General features: G+C 48.1%; 1 protein-coding gene and 1 pseudogene across 1 annotated transcript in view; both read right to left on the bottom strand.

Annotated features, from left to right (window-relative positions):
- The window catches only part of LOC129022783 (aspartate-rich protein 1-like), a 36911-nt gene extending 35040 nt beyond the window's left edge, over nt 1-1871 (bottom strand). The window contains exon 1 of the mRNA XM_054469015.2: nt 1781-1871. The gene's annotated coding sequence lies outside the window, so the exon portion shown is untranslated. The remainder of the gene's footprint in view (nt 1-1780) is intronic.
- Nucleotides 1872-1960: 89 nt separating this feature from the next.
- On the bottom strand, nt 1961-16517 carry LOC129022785 (immunoglobulin lambda constant 6-like; annotated as a pseudogene).
- Between the last annotated feature and the right edge of the window lie 2255 nt (nt 16518-18772).

Below are 18772 nucleotides of genomic sequence, written 5' to 3'. Positions count from 1 at the left end.
GTGCTCTTTGGTTCCATGCATCCAGCATGTCATCATCAAGTCAGGATATTTGGGGTATGGCTTGAGTATTTATGATTTCTATGTGTTGAGTATATTTCAAGTTCTCTCGTGGCTATTTTGAAATATACAATACATTATTGCAAACTATAGTCACCCTACTCTGCTATCCAACATTAGAACACATTCCTTGCACCTAACTGTAAGTGTGTATTCATTGACCAACCTCTCTGCATTCCCTTCTTATACCCAGAGAAAGAGAAAGGAAAGAGGCAAAGGATCTGTTGTTGGCTGACTTAGGGCCCAGGGATGGCTGTGTCCCAGTCCCGGGACATGTCCATGTACTGTGTTGTGTGACCACAGGGACTTTACAGATGTCATGATGTTAAGGGGCCTGAGGTGGAAGATGATCCTGGGTTATCTGAGTGGGTCCAAGGTGGGGTCTTTTTTTTTTTTTTTTTTTTTTTTTTAAGACAGAGTCTTGCTCTGTCACCCAGGCTGGAGTGCAGTGGCGCGATTTTGGCTCACTGCAAGATCTGCTTCCTGGGTTGATGCCATTCTCCTGCCTCAGCCTCCTGAGTAGCTGGGACTACAGGCGCCTGCCACCATGCCTGGCTGATTTTTTGTATTTTTGTATTTTGTATTTTGTATTTTTCGTATTTTTAGTAGAGACAGAGTTTCACCGTGTTAGCCAGGATGGTCTCGATCTCCTGACCTTGTGATCCACCCACGTTGGCCTCCCAAAGTGCTGGGATTACAGGCATGAGCCACCGTGCCTGGCCAAGGTGGGGTCTTTATAAGGGAAAGAAGGAGGCAGGAGGGTCAAAGTGAGAGCAGGTGTTGGGGTAGAGGGAAAGAAAGGGAGAGAAGGAGGGAGGGTGAGAGAAGGTCGTGGGGAGAGAGAGAGAGAGAAAGAGTGGGAGAGAGATTTGAAGATGCTAAGCCCTGGCTTTGAAGTTGGAGGAAGGGGCCAGGAGCCCAGGGCGTCCTCTAGAAGCTGGAAAAATCCTGGAAACGGATTCTCCCCAGAGCCCTCAGAAGGAGCCTGGCCCAGCTGGCACCCTGATTTTAGCACTCTACGATTCATTTTGGACGTCTGACCTCCAGACCAGGGAGAGAATCAATGTGTGATGTTTTAAGCCTGTAAATTAGGGGTCACTTGTGACAGCAGCCACAGGCAAGTCACACAGCAGCCATGGGAGAGACTCCCTAGGATGCCCCGAGGGTCCCTCCCTGACCCCACCCACAGAAACACAGGCCTGACCACTGCTGGTGCCCCCACCCCTCTAACACCCTGCTCAGCAGGAACCATGCAGGAGGGGCTGAGTGTGGCTGGGCCATGTTCTCTCCCCCCAACACTTTCTTCTCAGAGAGAAGCTGGAGCCCCAGACCCAGGGAGCCTCACAGAGAAATGCCCAACACAGGACCTGGTTTTCCACCTGAGGCTCAGGATCCAATGGAGAAGAGTTTCCCAAAAATGATGCTTCCTCCAGTGATGCTCTGTACCAAGCATCTGAGAAACTCTCCATGTCCTAGGGCTGCCAGGCAGTCACCTGTGCACATGTCGGAGCCCAAATCCCATCAATAGTGAGGTCTTGGGTAAAACACATCCCCACTTTTAATTATGAGGAGATACCTGGCCTCAGCATTGAGAAAACCAACTTCCCTCGAGCAAAGACTTCTTTAATCTCTTAGAAATGATGGAGCACACCAGCCTGAACAACATGGTGAAACCCTATCTCCAATAAAAATACAAAAATTAGCCAGGCATTGTGGCACATACCTGTAATCCCAGCTACTCAGGAAGCTGGGGCCGGAGAATCGGTTGAACCTGGGAAGCAGAGGTTATGTTGAGCTGAGATCGCGCCATTGCACTCCAGCCTGGGCGACAGAGCAAGACTCCACCTAAAAAAGAAAAAAGAAAGAAATGATGGAGCACCTATTACCCTTCTTGCACAGGTTCCTGGGGAGCTCAGAGCCTATCTTTTGCAAGTGTCCTGAGCCTCTTGCAGGCCTTTCATGTGTTTCCTTCCTGGCTTCCTCCTATTTTTCTCACACCTCTGAACCTGCTGTCAGGTGAAAAATCAAGGTGGGCCCAAAATGTAAGAGCTCATGGATTTGATGGTGTTGGAGTGGCCTGGACAGTCCAGCCCTCAGGGGTGGGGAGTTGGGCAGAGAGGAAGGAGGGCATTCCAGGGTCCAGGGCCAGAAGCAGAGGGACTCCAGGCCCGGAGTAGGATTTCCAGGCTGAGGAAAGAGAGGCCGTGGGTGGGTAGAGGGTCCAGACCAAGATAGGGACAGAGGGTGTATCTGGAGGCTCAGCCAGATATAGCTCCCTCCAGAAAGCAGGCAGGGAGTCGGGGGTTGAGCTGCAAGAAGGAAGGGGAGGAGGGAGAGAATGGAGGGACTGGTGTCCAGTGAGCCGACTCCTCCTATCCTGGCCTATTTCCCCGGGGGACACCCCTGGGAAACTGTGATCCTCTCCTCCAGGCTACTTTCCTACTGGTGCCAGGATTCCCCCAGCACCACACTGAGAACCCAGAAGCATCACATTATATGAGAGATAAGGAATGAAGAGAGGGAGCAGGATTCCTGGTTGGCAAAGGATATTTGAGGGTTTACTGGGTACAGGCAGAAGGGCTGGATGGCTTGGGATGCAGAGACAGACCCCTACCCTGGGATCCTGCAACTCCAGGTCCCTGTGGGTGGGTGGGGGCTGGGAACCTATGAACGTTCTGCAGGGGCCACTGTCTTCTCCACGGTGCTCCCTTCATGCGTGACCTGGCAGCTGTAGCTTCTGCGGGACCTCCACTTCTCAGCGTCAGGCTCAGGTAGCTGCTGGCCACGTACTTGCTGTTGCTCTGTTTGGAGGACGTGGTCATCTCCACGCCCTGGGTGACGGGGTTACCATCTGCCTTCCAGGTCACCGTCAAGCTTCCCGGATAGAAGTCATTCATGAGACACACCAGTGTGGCCTTGTTGGCTTGGGGCTCCTCAGAGGACAGCGGGAACAGAGTGACTGAGGGGGCGGCCTTGGGCTGACCTGTGTGGAGAGAGGAGGGGGTGAGAGATGGCAGAGGGAGTGTGGGGTGTTGAGGAGCACCTCTCTCTGTCTAAAGTCTCTGGGAGGGTTCATGGTGTGGCCGTCTGGTCCACCCAGGGCCTCTCCTTCCCTCCTCATTCCCCTCTTTCCACTGGAGCCCTCTGGAGAGCAGACAGCCCTGTGCCTTCCTAGGAGCCCTTCCCAAGTCACCTTTCCCAGGTGTCCTGGCCCAGCACTTTCCTCTGCAGCCTCAGTTTCCCTGTGTGTACCCACGGCAGGCTGTGCTCCCTCCTTCCTGGTTTACGGAGTCCGAGTTTGGAATCTAAGGATCCCCCCTACAGCACACAAAACTGACCTGGCAGGGGGCGGGGAGGCCCAAGCCTGGCATGGCCTGGAGCTTCCTGTCCCCTGGGGCCCAGGTTGTGCCCCAGCCTGGCCCACTCAGCTCTCCTGGTGAAGCATAGGCTCCACCCAGACACACCCTGGGGGCTCTGCCGTCACCCCATCTCCACCAGCCCGACCACAGGACCCTTCACATCGGCTGGGTTCTTGGGGCTGCTCCCCCAGACTTCGGGGTACCGCAGCCCCCATGCTCACTCCAGAGCCTCTGATGCCCCTGGACTTCACCTGGTGGCCGTGGAGTTCTCTGCACCCCCGTTTACTCCCTGCTAGTCACCTCCTAAGTCTAAGGTGCCCTACCGCAAATGAAGGCCGGAGGTCAACCCGTGAACAGAGAGACACCGGGCCCCACAGGTGATGGGGCTCCAGGGACACATATCTCTGCCCTAAGAGACCCTCTCCTTTCTGGTAACTGATCTGGGAGGGCTGGGCTCTGGGATGTCACCCAGTCTCACCCATCCCTCTGTGTCCCCATGCCCTCATGACCCCACACAGGCCACAGAGCTGCAGCCTAGACCCAGAGCCTTCTCTGTGCCCTCCATTGGTCTCCCCCTGGGGTGACCCCTGTGTCCCCAGGCCCCTGTGTGGCCCTCCCAGGCTGGATGGGCATCCAGCCCTCAGTCTAGACCCTGGAGTCCCAGGGACTATCTCTAAGGCCACTGCAGGGCCCCTCATCAGAACCGGCCTCTGTCCCTCACTCAGACATGTGCCCCAGGAGAGGGGAGGAGCCCTGACCCCACCCAATCCCAGCCCAGGCCCCGGGACCAGGCTGTGTCCCGCTGTTGGAACCTGAAGGCAGCTGCTCCCACTGTAGGGGCCCTTCCTGCTGGTTACCCTAAGACCAGCCCGCTTCCCCCAGACCCCATGGAGAAAGGAAGGGTTCCGTGCTTAAGGATTGGAGGGCAGAGGGGAAGAAGCCCCAAAGAGAGAAAACAGATTTTTCCAGAGACAGGGAGGGCGGGACAGGCTGGGGAAAGTTGTGAGAGCCACGTACCTAAAACGGTGAGCAGGGTCCCGCTGCCAAACACATGCTTCAGTGAAGTATGCTTGGATTGAAACCCCCGGGGCCAGCACCTGGGGCCAGTCCAGGAGCCGTGCTGGAGCAGGAACCTGCTGGGAGTGAGGGGCACAGGGCTGCAGTGTGTAGGCTCTGATCCAGGCACAGGGCAGGGGGGTGGCCAGTGTCCCAGTAGTGTACCCCAGTAGTGTCTCTGTGCTTGTCCCTTCTCTGAGGCAGGTGCCCCCACAGCCTTGGAGTCACCCCAGCATGTATCCCCCTCTCTGAAGCTGTTGGTGCTGATGGCAACGCTGGGCCCAGTAGGTCCCGGCAACGCTGGGCCCAGTAGGTCCCAGCAACTTCATGAATGACACATCCCCTCAGGCAGCTGTGCGGTGTGGCTGAGGAGTCCTCAGCTGGCTCAGACTGGCCCAACCTCACTTGGCCTCATTTTAAGGGTGTCTGAAATCTGCCACAAGTATCCCCAGTCAAGCCAGGCTGACTTCCTCCCTGGACAAGGACACTGGGTCATTCCTGACTCAAGAGGAGAGTCTTCTGCTTTTATATCTACCCATGGAGATGCAGCTCAGTCTCACTTTGTTCATGAAGCCTTTTCTGATCATTCATTCCATCTGTCCACCCATCCATCTGTCCATCTGTGCATCTGTCCATCTATTCATCTGTCTTTGCATCCATCTATCATCTGTCCATTCGTCCCACCTACCTGTCCGTCCATCCATAAATTCATCCTGTCTACCAGGCACTGTTTCGTGTGCTGGGGACATGGTGTGGTCCCCCAGGCTCTCACCCTCATCTCTCCCAGGTCATGGCCAACAAGACCCTCTTCATGGTCATGTCCAAGGTCCTTCTGTACCTGGTGTCTCCGCTGGATGTGACATGGGGCTGGCCCCTCTTTTCAGTGACTCTTTTCCCCTTGGGGTCTGACTCCCCTTTCCTCTTCCCCTGGCATCTGTTTCTCCACGGCCCATGCCTGGCTGCTGACTCCCCAGACCCCCACCCAGACCTCTTTCTTGGTCATCTTCACACTCTGTCCCCCACTATTGCCCACACGGTGAGGCTGGAGCCTATCCCAGCTCCAAACCCTCTCAGCCCCTCAACTGCCTACTGACCATGCCCAGTAGGCTACCCAACAGGAGTCTCAAACTAATCACTTCCAGAGGAGATGACCACCTTCCCCCAGCCCAGCTCATTCTCCATCTTCATCTCATCACAATGACCATGGGCGGTCTGAAACCCTCAGCCAGAAACCTGGAGTCCCTGGACTCAGTCGCCTCACCTCCCACACTGAAATGGCTTCTGCATACTTTGCTACTGCATCTAGACATTCCTTTTTTTTTCCTTTGAGACAGAGTCTCGCTCTGTCGCACAGGCTGGCATGATCTCGGCTCACTGCAACCTCTGCCTCCCAGGTTCTAGGCGATTCTCCTATGTGAGCCTCTAGAGTAGCCAGGATTACAGGCATGCGCCACCACACCCGGCTAATTTTCTATTTTTAGTAGAGACAGGATTTCACCATGTTGGCCAGGCTGGTCTCGAACTCCTGACCTCAGGTGATCCACCTGCCTTGGCCTCCCAAAGTGCTGGGATTAGAGGCATGAGCCACCGCACCCGGCTACATTCCTTTTAAAGCTAAAAGAAGGCTCAATATGATTAAGAAACAATAAAACCACCCTCTGAGACTCCAAAACCACAAAAAGCTTGAATGTTGCTTTTCTGGATTTTAATCTCAAACTCTCTTTGGTACAAGAATATGGTGTTGAGCTGGGGCTTACTGGGTGCGAGCTCCCTGCCAGGGGCTCAGACCAGAGTGTTTCTACCTTAGAAGCTGGTCTAGTAATTGGTGATTGGTTTTGTGAGGTAAATATAAGATTTTTTAAATTTATTTGTTGAGACAGGGTCTTGCTCTGACACCCAGACTGGAGTGACGTGGCGCCATCACAGCTCACTGCAGCCTTGGTCTCCTGGGCTCAAGCAACCCTCACACCTCAGCCTCCTGAGTAGCCGGGACCACAGGCATGTGCTGCCATGCCCAGCTAATTTTCTTTTGGTATTTTTTTGTAGAAATGGGGTGTCACCATGTTGCCCAGCCTGGTCTCGAGCTCCTGGTCATCCTAAAGTGCTGGGATTACCGGCATGAGCCACCATGCCCAGCGAGATTTTTTCTTTTTCTTCTTTTTTTTTTTTTTTTTTTGAGACCGAGTCTTGCTCTGTCTCCAGGCTGGAGTGCAGTGGTGCGATCTCAGCTCACTGCAACCTCTGCCTCCCAGGTTCCAGGGATGGTCCTGCCTCAGCCTCAAAGTAGCTGGGACTACAGGCGTGCAACACCACGCCCAGCTAATTTTTATATTTTTAGTAGAGACGTGGTTTCACCATGTTGGCCATGATGGTCTCGAATTCCTGACCTCATGATCCACCCGCCTCGGCCTCCCAAAGTGCTGGGATTACGGGCGTAAGTCACTGTGCCCGGCCTTTTTTTATTTTCAAAAAAAACTTTTTTTTGAGATGGAGTCTCACTCAGTCACCCAGGCTGGAGTGCAGTGGTGCCTTCTTGGCTCACTGCAACCTCCGCTTCCCAGGTTCAAGCAATTCTCCTGCGTAACCACAAACTTGGTGGCTTAAATCAAGCAGAAATTGACTCTTTTGCAGATCTGCAGGTCAGAGGTCTGAAATGGGCCGCCCTGGGCTAAGGTCAGTCAGAGTGTCAGTAGGGCTGCGGTCTCACATGGAGGCTGTAAGGGACAGGCCATTTCCTTGCCTTTTCCAGATTCTGCAGGCTGCCCACATTCCTCGGTCCATGGCCCCTTCCTCCTTCCACAAAAGGCCAGGAGTGGCTGGTTGACTCATTCTCATGTTGCATCGCTCTGACACTAACTCTCTGCCTCCCTCAGGGTAACACTAGGGCCCACCTAGATAATCCAGGATAATCTCTTTATCTTAAACTCAGCACCTTAGCTGCTGTGATGCCACCTACACCCCTAACGCCCCCTTGTCATATAACATAATATGTTCATAGGTTCTGGGGATTAAGATGTGGATATTTCAGGGGGGCATCATTCTGCCCACCACAGGGGGTTTGTATCAGTCATATTCTTTTGATGTTCAGGGTGTCTCACTTTTAGCCAATGGGAACCCCTTCTTCTGGCCTCAGAGTTAGTTAGGGATGGTGCCCACCACATTTCTTGGATGGCTCCTTTGTTTTCTGATACAACAGATAACAGAGGATCCAGGCTCATCTCGCCCACACCTGGAGTCAGGCGCAGGTGTATGGGGTGCCTACGTGATGGAAATGCAATTGTTTCTTTGATTTTTTTAAAGACTGGGGATGATAAGTGCACATATTTTTTAAAAAATCATGAATTTCAAATAACTTTCCAATTCAAAATTGATCTTACAGAATTTTTATTTAACTCTTATCTTGTACTCATGTGTCTCTTCATTTACATTTAATTCTTGGTTCTAACCAACAATAACATTGTTCTTTTTTGTTTTACCCGACTATATATATGAAATAATTGTTTATATGAAATAACTTCAAACTAAAAATAATATTAGTCTTAACAGCAAAGCTTTTGAATAAAATTAGAATTTCTTTGCAGCTCTATGTAGAGGAGACTATGCCCATATCTTACTTATTTCTAGGTGTCTGTCTTAGAGAAACGCTCACACATAGACCCAAAGGCACCTCTGTAAGAACATTCACTGCAATTGCTCTTGGGCTTATGAGCACAGGGTTAAGTAGATCAGAGTTCTGACATCTCATGCAGCAATTCCAAACACTGAACAGATCTATATACTGCTGACGAGGAAAAGCTCCACGTGCATTACTAGCTGAAGAAGGCAAAATCCGTAAGTGGATTTACTAATGTGTTCCTGACAAATACAACTCTGTCCCAAGCTGAACTCGACAACCTTTCTGGGTAGGGGTTAGATATGCAACCTGCTCCATTAATTTTCCATCACAATTTAGAATGAACTGCTAATGAGTGCCAAGTTTAACATTAAAAATCCTTTACTACGGGCCAGGCACGGTGGCTCATGCCTGTAATCCCAACACTTTGGGAGGCTGAGGCAGTTGAATCACTTGAGGCCAGGGGTTCGAGACCAGCCTGGGTAATGTGGCAAAACCCTGTCTCTACAAAAAGCAGAAAAATATTAGCCAGGCGTGGTGGAGCACATCTGTAGTCCCAGCTACGCAGGAGAATCACTTGAACCTGGGAGGCGGAGGTTACACTGAGCCAAGCAAGATCACACCACTGCACTCGAGCCTGGGCAAGAGAGTGAGACTGTCTCAAAAAAAACAAAACAAAACAAAAACCTTTGTGTATCGAGAGTAACTGACAAACGTATTCAAGTCAAGGATACTCATTTACCCACTGGCAGGGATGGAGGTGAATTTTAATTAAGAATGCACCTAAAATCACAAAAAGATTTTTGGGTAAGAAAATATTGAGAACCCATGACATGTAGCTTTTCTCCAGTTATAACTTTGCCATCATTATTAATAGCAATCTTATTACTTAACATGCAATCTACGACATCTTTTCTTCTAGGGAATTATTAATGTATTTATTATTAAGTTAATGTGGCCAGTGAAATCATGCTACTGGAGCACTTCCTCAGACCCCTGCAGCTGATAATCTTTACTGACTGAATACAATGCATTTTCAAATTGTGTTACTAATGTCTGAAATGGACAGTGCTCCTCTACTCAAATCCATGAGCCCCCTCCTCATAAAATAAGATTCACCAAGAAAGAGACAGTCTGAAGGCTTTTCTGAAAATATGCTGAATTTGGAATCAGAAAACCTGGGTTTGAAACTCAGCTGCACCATTTGTTATCAATGCGACCTTGAGCAATTAGCTTGTTCCTGAACCCGAATTTCCTTCTTCTAAAATAAGACAATGAGTATTTCGGAGCCATTTCCAAGAATCTCTAAATAAAGAAAAAAGCTTGCTCTCTGAGAATAAAAACTAAGTCAATACATAACACAAAGGGCCAAGAAATGCCAAAAGTTTCTGGTCTAGGCAGCTTTGGCAGTGGTTTCATGAACTATAGTCTCAAATCCAGTGGAGGTGTGCCCACCAATTACAACGGGAAACATGAAAATACGGAAAGATGACTTGTCCCAAAGCCACCGTAGTCAGGGATTTCAAGTACTGGACATCCAGCGTAAGCCACTCCTACAAGGGGTGACTTGGTCCCAAATAACCATCTGACTCATCCGACTGTGGGTCTGTGCTCACTACACCACCTTCTGATGGTCGTTTTGCTTCCCGCAAGGGCGACCCACAAGACAGAGAGCTCCAGCCACACAGACGCTGGGCATGTAGGCTCCTGTGGGAGCCAGTGTTTAATGCAATGCAGCAAACTGGACATTCTAGTTATAGTGTAGCTTTTCAGATAAATCTGTGTAAGTGAGTTAGCGCACTTTTGGGAGGCGGAGGCTCTCAGTAGGATTCTCAAAAGGGTCTTTAATCTTAAAATAAGAACCAGAGGCCTATAGGAAGAGAATAATTTAGTCAGGCAGACTTGGCTGATTATGTGAGTTTCACAATAAGAGACAGATGCTTAATACAGTGATATAATAAAATCTAGTTTCTGAGTCTGGAAGGCTGAAAGCCACTCCCTGCACCACAGTCAAGACACTAGCATCTAAGGAGAAAACCAGCTGTCCTCAAATAGATAAAATATACCTCTCAATGTCTCCACATGGATGTATCTGGAGTAATATTTTTCTTTTTAAAATTTCTACCTATTATCAAGCATAACTGTAAAAACTAAAAAGAGTTAATGTATATAAAACTATAAAACACTATCTACAAATCTTAGTGGAGTTTTCTTAAACTCTAAATAAATGACCATCTACTGTAATAAACATGAAATAAATGACCATCTACTGTAATAAACACAAAATAAATGACAAATTACAATTTACGTTTTGAATTTGTACCATAATGGAAAGAAGCAAGAACACTACTATTTCTTACACATAGAACTACTCCTATCAATAATAAGGAATACTTTCTTTCTAAAGGCTATTTGTGCTTTCAACATGGACTTTTCAGTTCAAAATTAGGCTATGAGCACAGGAGAATGAAGACACAGAAAACTCTACAGCCTAAATGGAGCAGAATATTTCAAGTTATCCGCCAATCACTTACTGATTGAAGCTAGAAAATTACTAAATAAATTCCATGTCCACTAAAGAAGAAAACTAGGCCACTTGTGGTGGCTACACAAACAGAAAGATGCAAACTACCATATCACTATGGAGACTATGTTTACATAGTTCTTCAAAGGTACTCACTAACAAATTATTGTAAAACACTAAACATCATGTGTTCTATGCATTATCCTATATTCTATATTCATTCTTTGTTATTATTCTACATTCTATGCATATAGAATAATAAAAGTTATCCATACGCTATTTGTTCGTGGTTAAATAAAATCTTCAAGCAATTACACTTTAAAGCAAACACACTTCTTGGCTCAACTCTGTATATTTCACACTAGTCTATAAGCTCCATGAAGGAAGGGGCTGTGGCTGGGTTTGTCATAGTACCCCATGCCTGGCTCATAGAAATGGCTCTACAACTATGTACTGAATTAATGTCATAAACGGTGTCATAAATGTCCTTTAAGGACTGTCAGTGCTCCTAGAAAATTATAAAGAATCTTTAAAATGTTGTTTCAGACCTTCCTATCATATTGTATGAATACTTTGAAAGGACAAGCTTGGCAATAGGTGATCCAACATTCGCAATGTCCAGTAAATAGAAATGAGACTCCAGGGGAGAGATGAAGTTCACATTACTCAACCTCTTTCAACTATGTGTGATTTCAAATCATCTGAATTTCATTCCGTTTTTTTAAAAAAAAAAAAGTAACAGAGTAATACAGCCTACAGTAAAAGTCGTCTGAATCACTTCAGGGCTTAAGATGTTGACCCTCTGTGGGCCTTTGCTTATGAATTAGACCTTACTTAAATAAAAGTATTTCTTGGCTGGGCACGGTGGCTCACTCCTGTAATCCCAGCACTGGGAGGCCGAGGCAGGCGGATCACAAGGTCAGGAGATGGAGACCATCCTGGCTAACACGGTGAAACCCCGTCTCTACTAAAAAAAAATACAACAAAAAATTAGCCAGGCATGGTGGCGGCACCTGTAGTCCCAGCTACTCGGGAGGCTGAGGCAGAAGAATGGCATCAACCTGGGAGGCGGAGCTTGCAGTGAGCCCAGATCAGGCCACTGCACTCCAGCCGGAGTGACAGAGCAAGACTCCGTCTCAAAAAAAAAAAAAAAGTATTTCTTTTCCAACGTGATGTAAAACAACTGGCCTGCACATGTAAATGCTCCTGTTTCAACTGCGCCTGCAAGGGAGTCGGTGGGCCACAGTTTACTACTCCCAGTAGGCCCCGTTATCGGCTACATTAGCTCAACAACATTTCAGTAAACTAAAGCAGCTATACCATTTGGACAGTCAGCTTTTCCAGGATTTGCAATCATTGGTTAATTGAATAATGTGTCAACATAACAAAATGTTTGCCTCTTGCCATCTCAGAGAAGCAAAATCTCCCCTAGACAGAATGTTCCATTTTCTGAGACTCTCCTGTAATAGAAAGGAAACTGCAAACCCATTGTTTCATTTAAATCAGCTAGATATTTCGTTCTGATGCTCTTCTGTTTAAAACTGTGGAAAAGGCAAAGTAACTGAAATAAGGAAGCACAAAGAATAGTGACTTCAAATAATTAGCTGGAAATAAAAAAATCACTAGTGATAGACCAAAGGCAAATTAAAATGTATGCTTCTCATTCAGATACTAAAAATACAAATCTGAACATCTCTTTCAAGAATACCAAAAACTGGTGGTCACATGGCTTGCTCTATAATGAAGCTGAAATAGAAACTCTTGTCAAAAAACACTTGACCCGAATCCCTTTTACCAACAGCGTGAAGTCATACCAGCCATTTAAGTCATTAGGCTGAGACATTTTAACACGCAATTAATTTTCTTACAGGATCTAGAAATTCCTCAACCCCCAACCTCCAAATCAAACAGGTAGGCTACTAACTGCCATCCCGTGGTAGAGAAAATTTTGCAAGATGTTTTACCTGATAATCTCAATGTAACAGAATCCTAACACAGCACAAGGAGTGACTGTTACTATGTAAATGGCTACATCATAAAACTAAAGCCAAAGCCACTAAGATTACTAGAAAACAGGCCGGGGCACGGTGGCTAAGGCCTGTAACCCCTTCACTTTGGGAGGCCAAAGCGGGTGGATCATGAGCTCAGGAGTCCGAGACCAGCCTGACCAACATGGTGAAACCCCGTCTCTACTAAAAATACAAAAAAAATCAGCCGGGCGTGGTGGCAGGCGCCTGTGGTCCCAGCTACTCAGGAGGCTGAGGCAGGAGAATCGCGTGAACCTGGGAGGCAGAGGTTGCAGTCAGCCAAGATTGTGCCACTGCACTCCAGCCTGGGCGATAGAGCTAGACTCTGTCTCAAAAAAAAAAAAAAAAAAGAAAAAAGGAAACAAATTAGAATCTCAGGAGGAGGTTCCGATGGCCCAATTCCAGAGTCTATTTTAAAAAGAGCAACAGAATAACAATTACTGAAGGGCTGTTTCCTAAAATTACTCTCTGGTTGGTATTTCTCAATTTTCAAATGTCATGAGAAATATGCTGGCCGTCACTTACTCTGCCTTAAAAGAAAGCATTACCAAAGAATACCACTGAAAAACAAAGGCATTCATACAAGGAAGTGAACATCCCAAGCACATAAGTACGTTCTTAAGAGGGACACTAAAAAAGGAACCACCAAGAAAAAAAAATAAAAACTGAACAGAACTTCCTAACTTTAGTAATATTATATACTACCCCCCCCCAAAAAAAACTGCCCATGAGTTGAGATTTATCAATTTTATATCTAGAAACCCTACATATTTAGGACTGCCTGACTTTGGGTGGTGGAGGGACACTAGGAAAGGCAAGAGAAAAAGGAATTAAGCCTTTTTCTACCAAATTTATAGAAATGTACAGTTTTATTCAGTGAAATTTAGGTTTCATATAGGAGTTATTGTTCTCTAAGTAAGTTTCCCATTTGCCAGAAATTTGAAGCAGCATTGATTCTTTTCAATTAGCTTCTGATATGCTACACTCTGGAATAGGGGTGTTAAACTCATGACATTGAAGAAAGGTTTGCACTTTTCCCTCATTTTCACTACTTGGCATTGTCTATCAAAGAGTAGCACATCCTGCAAAACCAACAAGATGCATGGGCTAAGGAGAAAAAGCAAGCCCAAAATATCTAGCAAGCATGTCTTCATTTGCACAATTTAGCTTTTTCACAACAAATAACAAGAGGACTGGTATTTTCTGTATCATAGGGCTCATAGATGGACTTGTAAAAAAATCACATTATGATCACTTAGCATTAGGTAACATTTAAGCAATTTTGGGCGCCTAACGCTTGAAGGACTGATGATTTCAAATGGACAATAACTTTGGTTTAGATTCCAATATTTTATAGAATTGCATGGTTTCAAATTCACCATAAAGAAAATGCCTCTTTTGAGCATCAATTCAAAGAGCTATTTAGCATCAAGGAATCGCATTAGCCATACAACTCATGATGGTGTTAATTAGGAAATGAGCTAGAGGAAAAAAAAAAAATCCATCGCGGAAGCTTTGATACACTATTTAAAACTCACTATTAACCTGACGAACTATTTTTTCTGGGGAAGTGCTAATGACATGAACTAGCAAAAAATTTTACTAGTTCCTTAATAATAAATCATTTGAGAGAAAATTGCAACTTGGTATGGACCTCACCGAGCCCCTCGCCAATTCAATCGGGCCCTCCTTTGATAATTTAACAACAAATTCCTGTCTGGAATCACCCATTCGAGTGCCTTTTTAAATGAATCCCATTTCAATTTTTTAATAAAATGCTACCAGTAGATCTGCAAGTTGAGGAAAGCAGCTCAGGTGACACACTTGGCACTAAAAAGAATACTGACTGGGTCAAAATCCTGCCTGAGCACAAAATAGAAGAGGAGACGAAGAAGATGACTAGACTTAGGGACTTCAAGAAGAGCAAGCACTGAAAACAGCAGTTTAACTACCTCGGACAGTAAGCAACAAGCCTGCAGTCCCCAGGTAAGCGGCCCAGAGGGAGCTCAGAGGATGGAGTTGGAAAGGGGAACCACAGAGCCCGGGAAGAAGGAGCGACCAGGATGGAGCGCAAACGAGTGACAGCCCACAGGGACCACACCAATGCAACAGGTAGAACCACGGGGATGGGACAGGAGAGGACAGGGCTGGGGGGAGGGGGCGACAGGGATGGAGCTGGTCCAGCCAAGTCATAACCAACCCCTCGCTGGGGCGCTAGCTGCGGCGCAGGGCGCCCGCCAGGCACTTTGGAGCGCTCTCTCCAGGAGTGCCCCCCCACCAGCCCTCCGATGCCCCATTTCGGAGACTGGAACAAGGAGGCCGGCCCCGCATCGCCCGCTCCGCTGTGTCACCCGCTCGGGGACAGCGACGGCTCAGCGCCCGATTCTCCCGGACGCAGGGGGTCGCTGGCGGCCTCAGGGGGCAGGTGGTACCTGGGTTCGGGCAGGACGGTCCTCTTGCAGGCGTGGGTGGCCGGGGTCGCCTTGCTCTTCTCCGTGGCCATCAGGTAACTGGCATCGGCCACCACCGCCTCCAGGTCCGCCATGTTGGCGAGCTTTGGCAGCGGTGGTGGCGGTTACTCGAGACCCGGATGGGACGCGCGCCCGCCGCCGCCGCCCGCCGCGCCCCAACCTGGGGGAGCCACCCCGGGGCAGCCCCGCTCTGCGCGCCCCAGCAGCGCCCTGAAAGCGGTGTAAGCTGTAGCCCGCCAGGGTCGCCGCGCGCCGCCCACCGCTCCTTCAGCGAGAGTCTACGGGGAGCGCGCGCCCAAGGGTTGGCGCACCTGGGTGCAGAGTCCTAGCGGCCCAGCTCGGTGGGCGCCTCCCAACCAAGTCTCTCCCCTCGGGGTGGCCACAAAGGACTCCTCCTCCTCTTCCTCCCCTCCCTCCCCCTCGGCCTCTGCCTCCTCCTTCTCCTCCTTCGCTGCCCCGACCTCCAGTCCCTAGTTCCATGTGCTCTCATGCCGGCCCTGCTCATCCAGAGAAGCCCTGTGCCCGATGCCCACTACCCAAGGGCAATGGGGAGGCCTCTGCTCCCGGGACACGGTAGTTCTCAAACTGGACAGTGTCAATCAGCATCCTCCAGGAGGTCTAGGATGGCCCCGGAAATGCATGTGTCCCACCTGTCCCTGCATGTGGTGATGAAACTCCTGCTCTGGTCAGAGCTACCCTGAACAGCGCCCAGAGGGCGGGGCCCCCAACCTCGCTCCTGTCCCTGAACATCCCCCCAACTCCGCCTTGAGAATTCACCGAAGAGTAAAAGCTGGAGAAAATTGCGTGTCTCAGGCTAAGCAGAGCAAAGTGGGGTGATGGCTCCCCTGCTAGGAACAGAGATGCCCTTAGGAAGCCCCCTGATGGAAGAGCTCCCGGCTTAAGAAGGTCACCACTCCCTTACACTCAGGTGAGAGGTTTTAGTTTGGGTGTTGAAATGGTGTTGAGAAACAGAAGGAGATACAGTATTCCTGCCCTTGGAGTTTTACTGTCAATATAAGGGAGGAGACCACCTCTCATATTGTCTTATACCTAGTTTCTGCAACCAAAGAAAGAAAAAGTAAAAACTAAAAAGCAGAAATGAAATCCACAAGCCGACAGCCCGGCGCCACACCCTGGGCCTGATAAAGATGGACCGCTGACCTAATCGGTTATGTCATCTAGAGATTAGACATTGTATAGAAAAGCACTGTGAAAATCCCTATCCTGTTTTGTTCCTATCTACTTACTGGTGCATGCAGCCCCCAGTCACGCACCCCCAGCTTGCTCAATCGATCACGACCCTCTCACGCGCACCCACTTAGAGTTGAAGGGACAGGAATTGCTCACTCGGGGAGCTCGGCTCTTGAGACGGGAGTCTTGCCGATGCCCCCGCCTGAATAAACCCCTTCCTTCTTTAACTCGGTGTCTGAGAAGTTTTGTCTGCTGCTCATCTTGCTACAAATACAAGAGACAATTAGGGAGCATCTGCTGCGAGCACACTTGCACCATGAGGGTGATTTAGGGAAGTGGAAAAGAGAGATACAGTCCAAACACTGAAGCTGGGGGGCAATTTCCAGCTTCCCGATCGGTATCAGTGTCTTTCGTCATCACTCCACCCCGCTGCCTGGGGTTTTCAGTTGCTTCTTATCTTTCTAGTGTGCACACAAATCCACATTGAGGATCCATGTGACACTCAGACTGGAGTGGTGTTAAGGAACACGCAGGCAGTCTTAGGAAGACCTAAGCTGGAAATTAATGTTTTAAAGTCCTTTTCATTCACCTGAATTGGTCACGTGTTCCCATGAGCCTAGACTTTGCTACAATTTGAGTAAATGTTCTGTCCATAACTTACAGGGTTAACGGGACCGACCAAATACAGTTAAGGTCAAATTTCGGATTATTTCATGTAATGTCATAGCAGAAGCAGCCTGATTCCATCATCAAGTATCCTGTTTCCCTCTTTTGTTTTCTCTCCCACCCCGCAAGCCCCCTCAATCTGATTCCCTGCTATGCCTGCCATCACCACTGGCCAGTTTTACCATGTGTTTCTCAAGATCCAAGGCACAATAGGCATAAAGTTGTCCTGAAAAGGACAAGAGGAGTGTCAGAAGTAGGAATGGCAGTCGAAGGAGATTGGTCTGGCAGCAGAAAGCTGAAATGACAGGCAAGCACAAAATATATGAATGAGACAAAGCTATGCATGAGCCAAATATCAAACTTTCATCTTCTACCCACTTTTTTTTTCCCCCTTAAAAACAGGAAGACAGTTGGGAGGCTGAGGCGGGCAAATCACGAGGTCAGGAGATCAAGACCATCCTGGCTAACACAGTGAAACCCTGTCTCTACAAAAATAGAAAAAAAAATAGCTGGGTGTGGTGGCAGGCACCTGTAGTTCCAGCTACTCCGGAGGCTGAGACAGCAGAATGGCCTGAACCTGGGAGGCGGAGCTTGCAGTGAGCTGAGATTGCACCACTGCACTCAGCCTGGGTGACAGAGTGAGACTCTGTCCCCCAAAAAAAAAAAAAAAAAAAAAAACAGGAAGACAGAATGTCTTGTCAAGGGTCACCCCACATGGAGGAGTAAATTCCCCAGAAAAGCAGAACATGTTTTTATGATTTAATTAATGCAATTTCTCTCAATGTGTCTGTTTATCATTTGAGCATCCGCATGATCGGACCTGACATCTGCCTACATTTTCTTGGTCGTCTTTAACTTCAGTTAAGAACCTTTTGGGTTTTTCTTTTTGCTCCTTTTTTGCCCCAGCAGCACGGTGTAGTAAGTTTGGAACAAGACACACCTAAATCAAATTCCTGCTCTGTGCTGGGTGATCTTCGAGGCAATCTTTTACCCTTTCTACTTTGTTGTTCTCATAGGAAAAGTGGAAATGAGGCCTTTTACTCCAGGGTTGTTGAGAAGACAGAGGAGAAAAAGCACATAAAAATTCTCCTTGTCGGGTGCGGCGGCTCACACCTGTAATCCCAGCACTTTGGGAGGCCGAGGCAGGAGGATAGCTTCAGGCCAGGAGCTCAAGACCAGCCTGGCCAACATGGCAAAACCCTGTCTCTATTGAAAATACAAAAATTAGCCAGGCATGGTGGTGCACGCCTGTAATCCCAGCTACTTGGCAGGCTGAGGCACAAGAATCACTTGAACCCAGTAAGTGGAAGCTGCAGTGAGTCAAGATCGCACCACTGTACCCCAGCCTGGGTGACAGAGTGAGACCCTGTCTCACAAAAAAAAAGAAAGAAAAGAAAAATGCATCTTGCCTGGCACCTGGTAGATCCTCAATAAAGGTCATAGTACTTCCTCTATTTATTTTGCTTCATTTTACCCTGGCATGCTAGAGAAGATACTGAAACTAGTTGTTCACAGTCATTACACTTGAAGCAGGAAGACCCCTTACCAAAAATAACATCTCCCTAGGGCATTTCTAGGAACCAAAATGGCAAAAAAAATTTGTATTTATAAATACGAGCAATTACTGTTTTGGCAGAAAGAACAAGGAGTCCAAAATTTGGTCCTCTAACTGAGGCCCCTACACCATTTGAGTCAGCTGACTCAATTACCCAGGGGTATTTTTTTCTGGTGCTGATAGTGTATGAACTTCTGTTCCCTGGCTGTCTCTTTGGTTGTTTCACTTTCTCCACCCCCTCTTCTTTCTCTTT

The sequence above is a fragment of the Pongo pygmaeus genome, chromosome 23 (assembly GCF_028885625.2).
Source record: "Pongo pygmaeus isolate AG05252 chromosome 23, NHGRI_mPonPyg2-v2.0_pri, whole genome shotgun sequence".
Taxonomy (NCBI): Eukaryota; Metazoa; Chordata; class Mammalia; order Primates; family Hominidae; genus Pongo; species Pongo pygmaeus.
The sequence above is the reverse complement of the archived record's forward strand: the minus strand, read 5'-3'. Positions and strand labels throughout refer to the sequence as shown.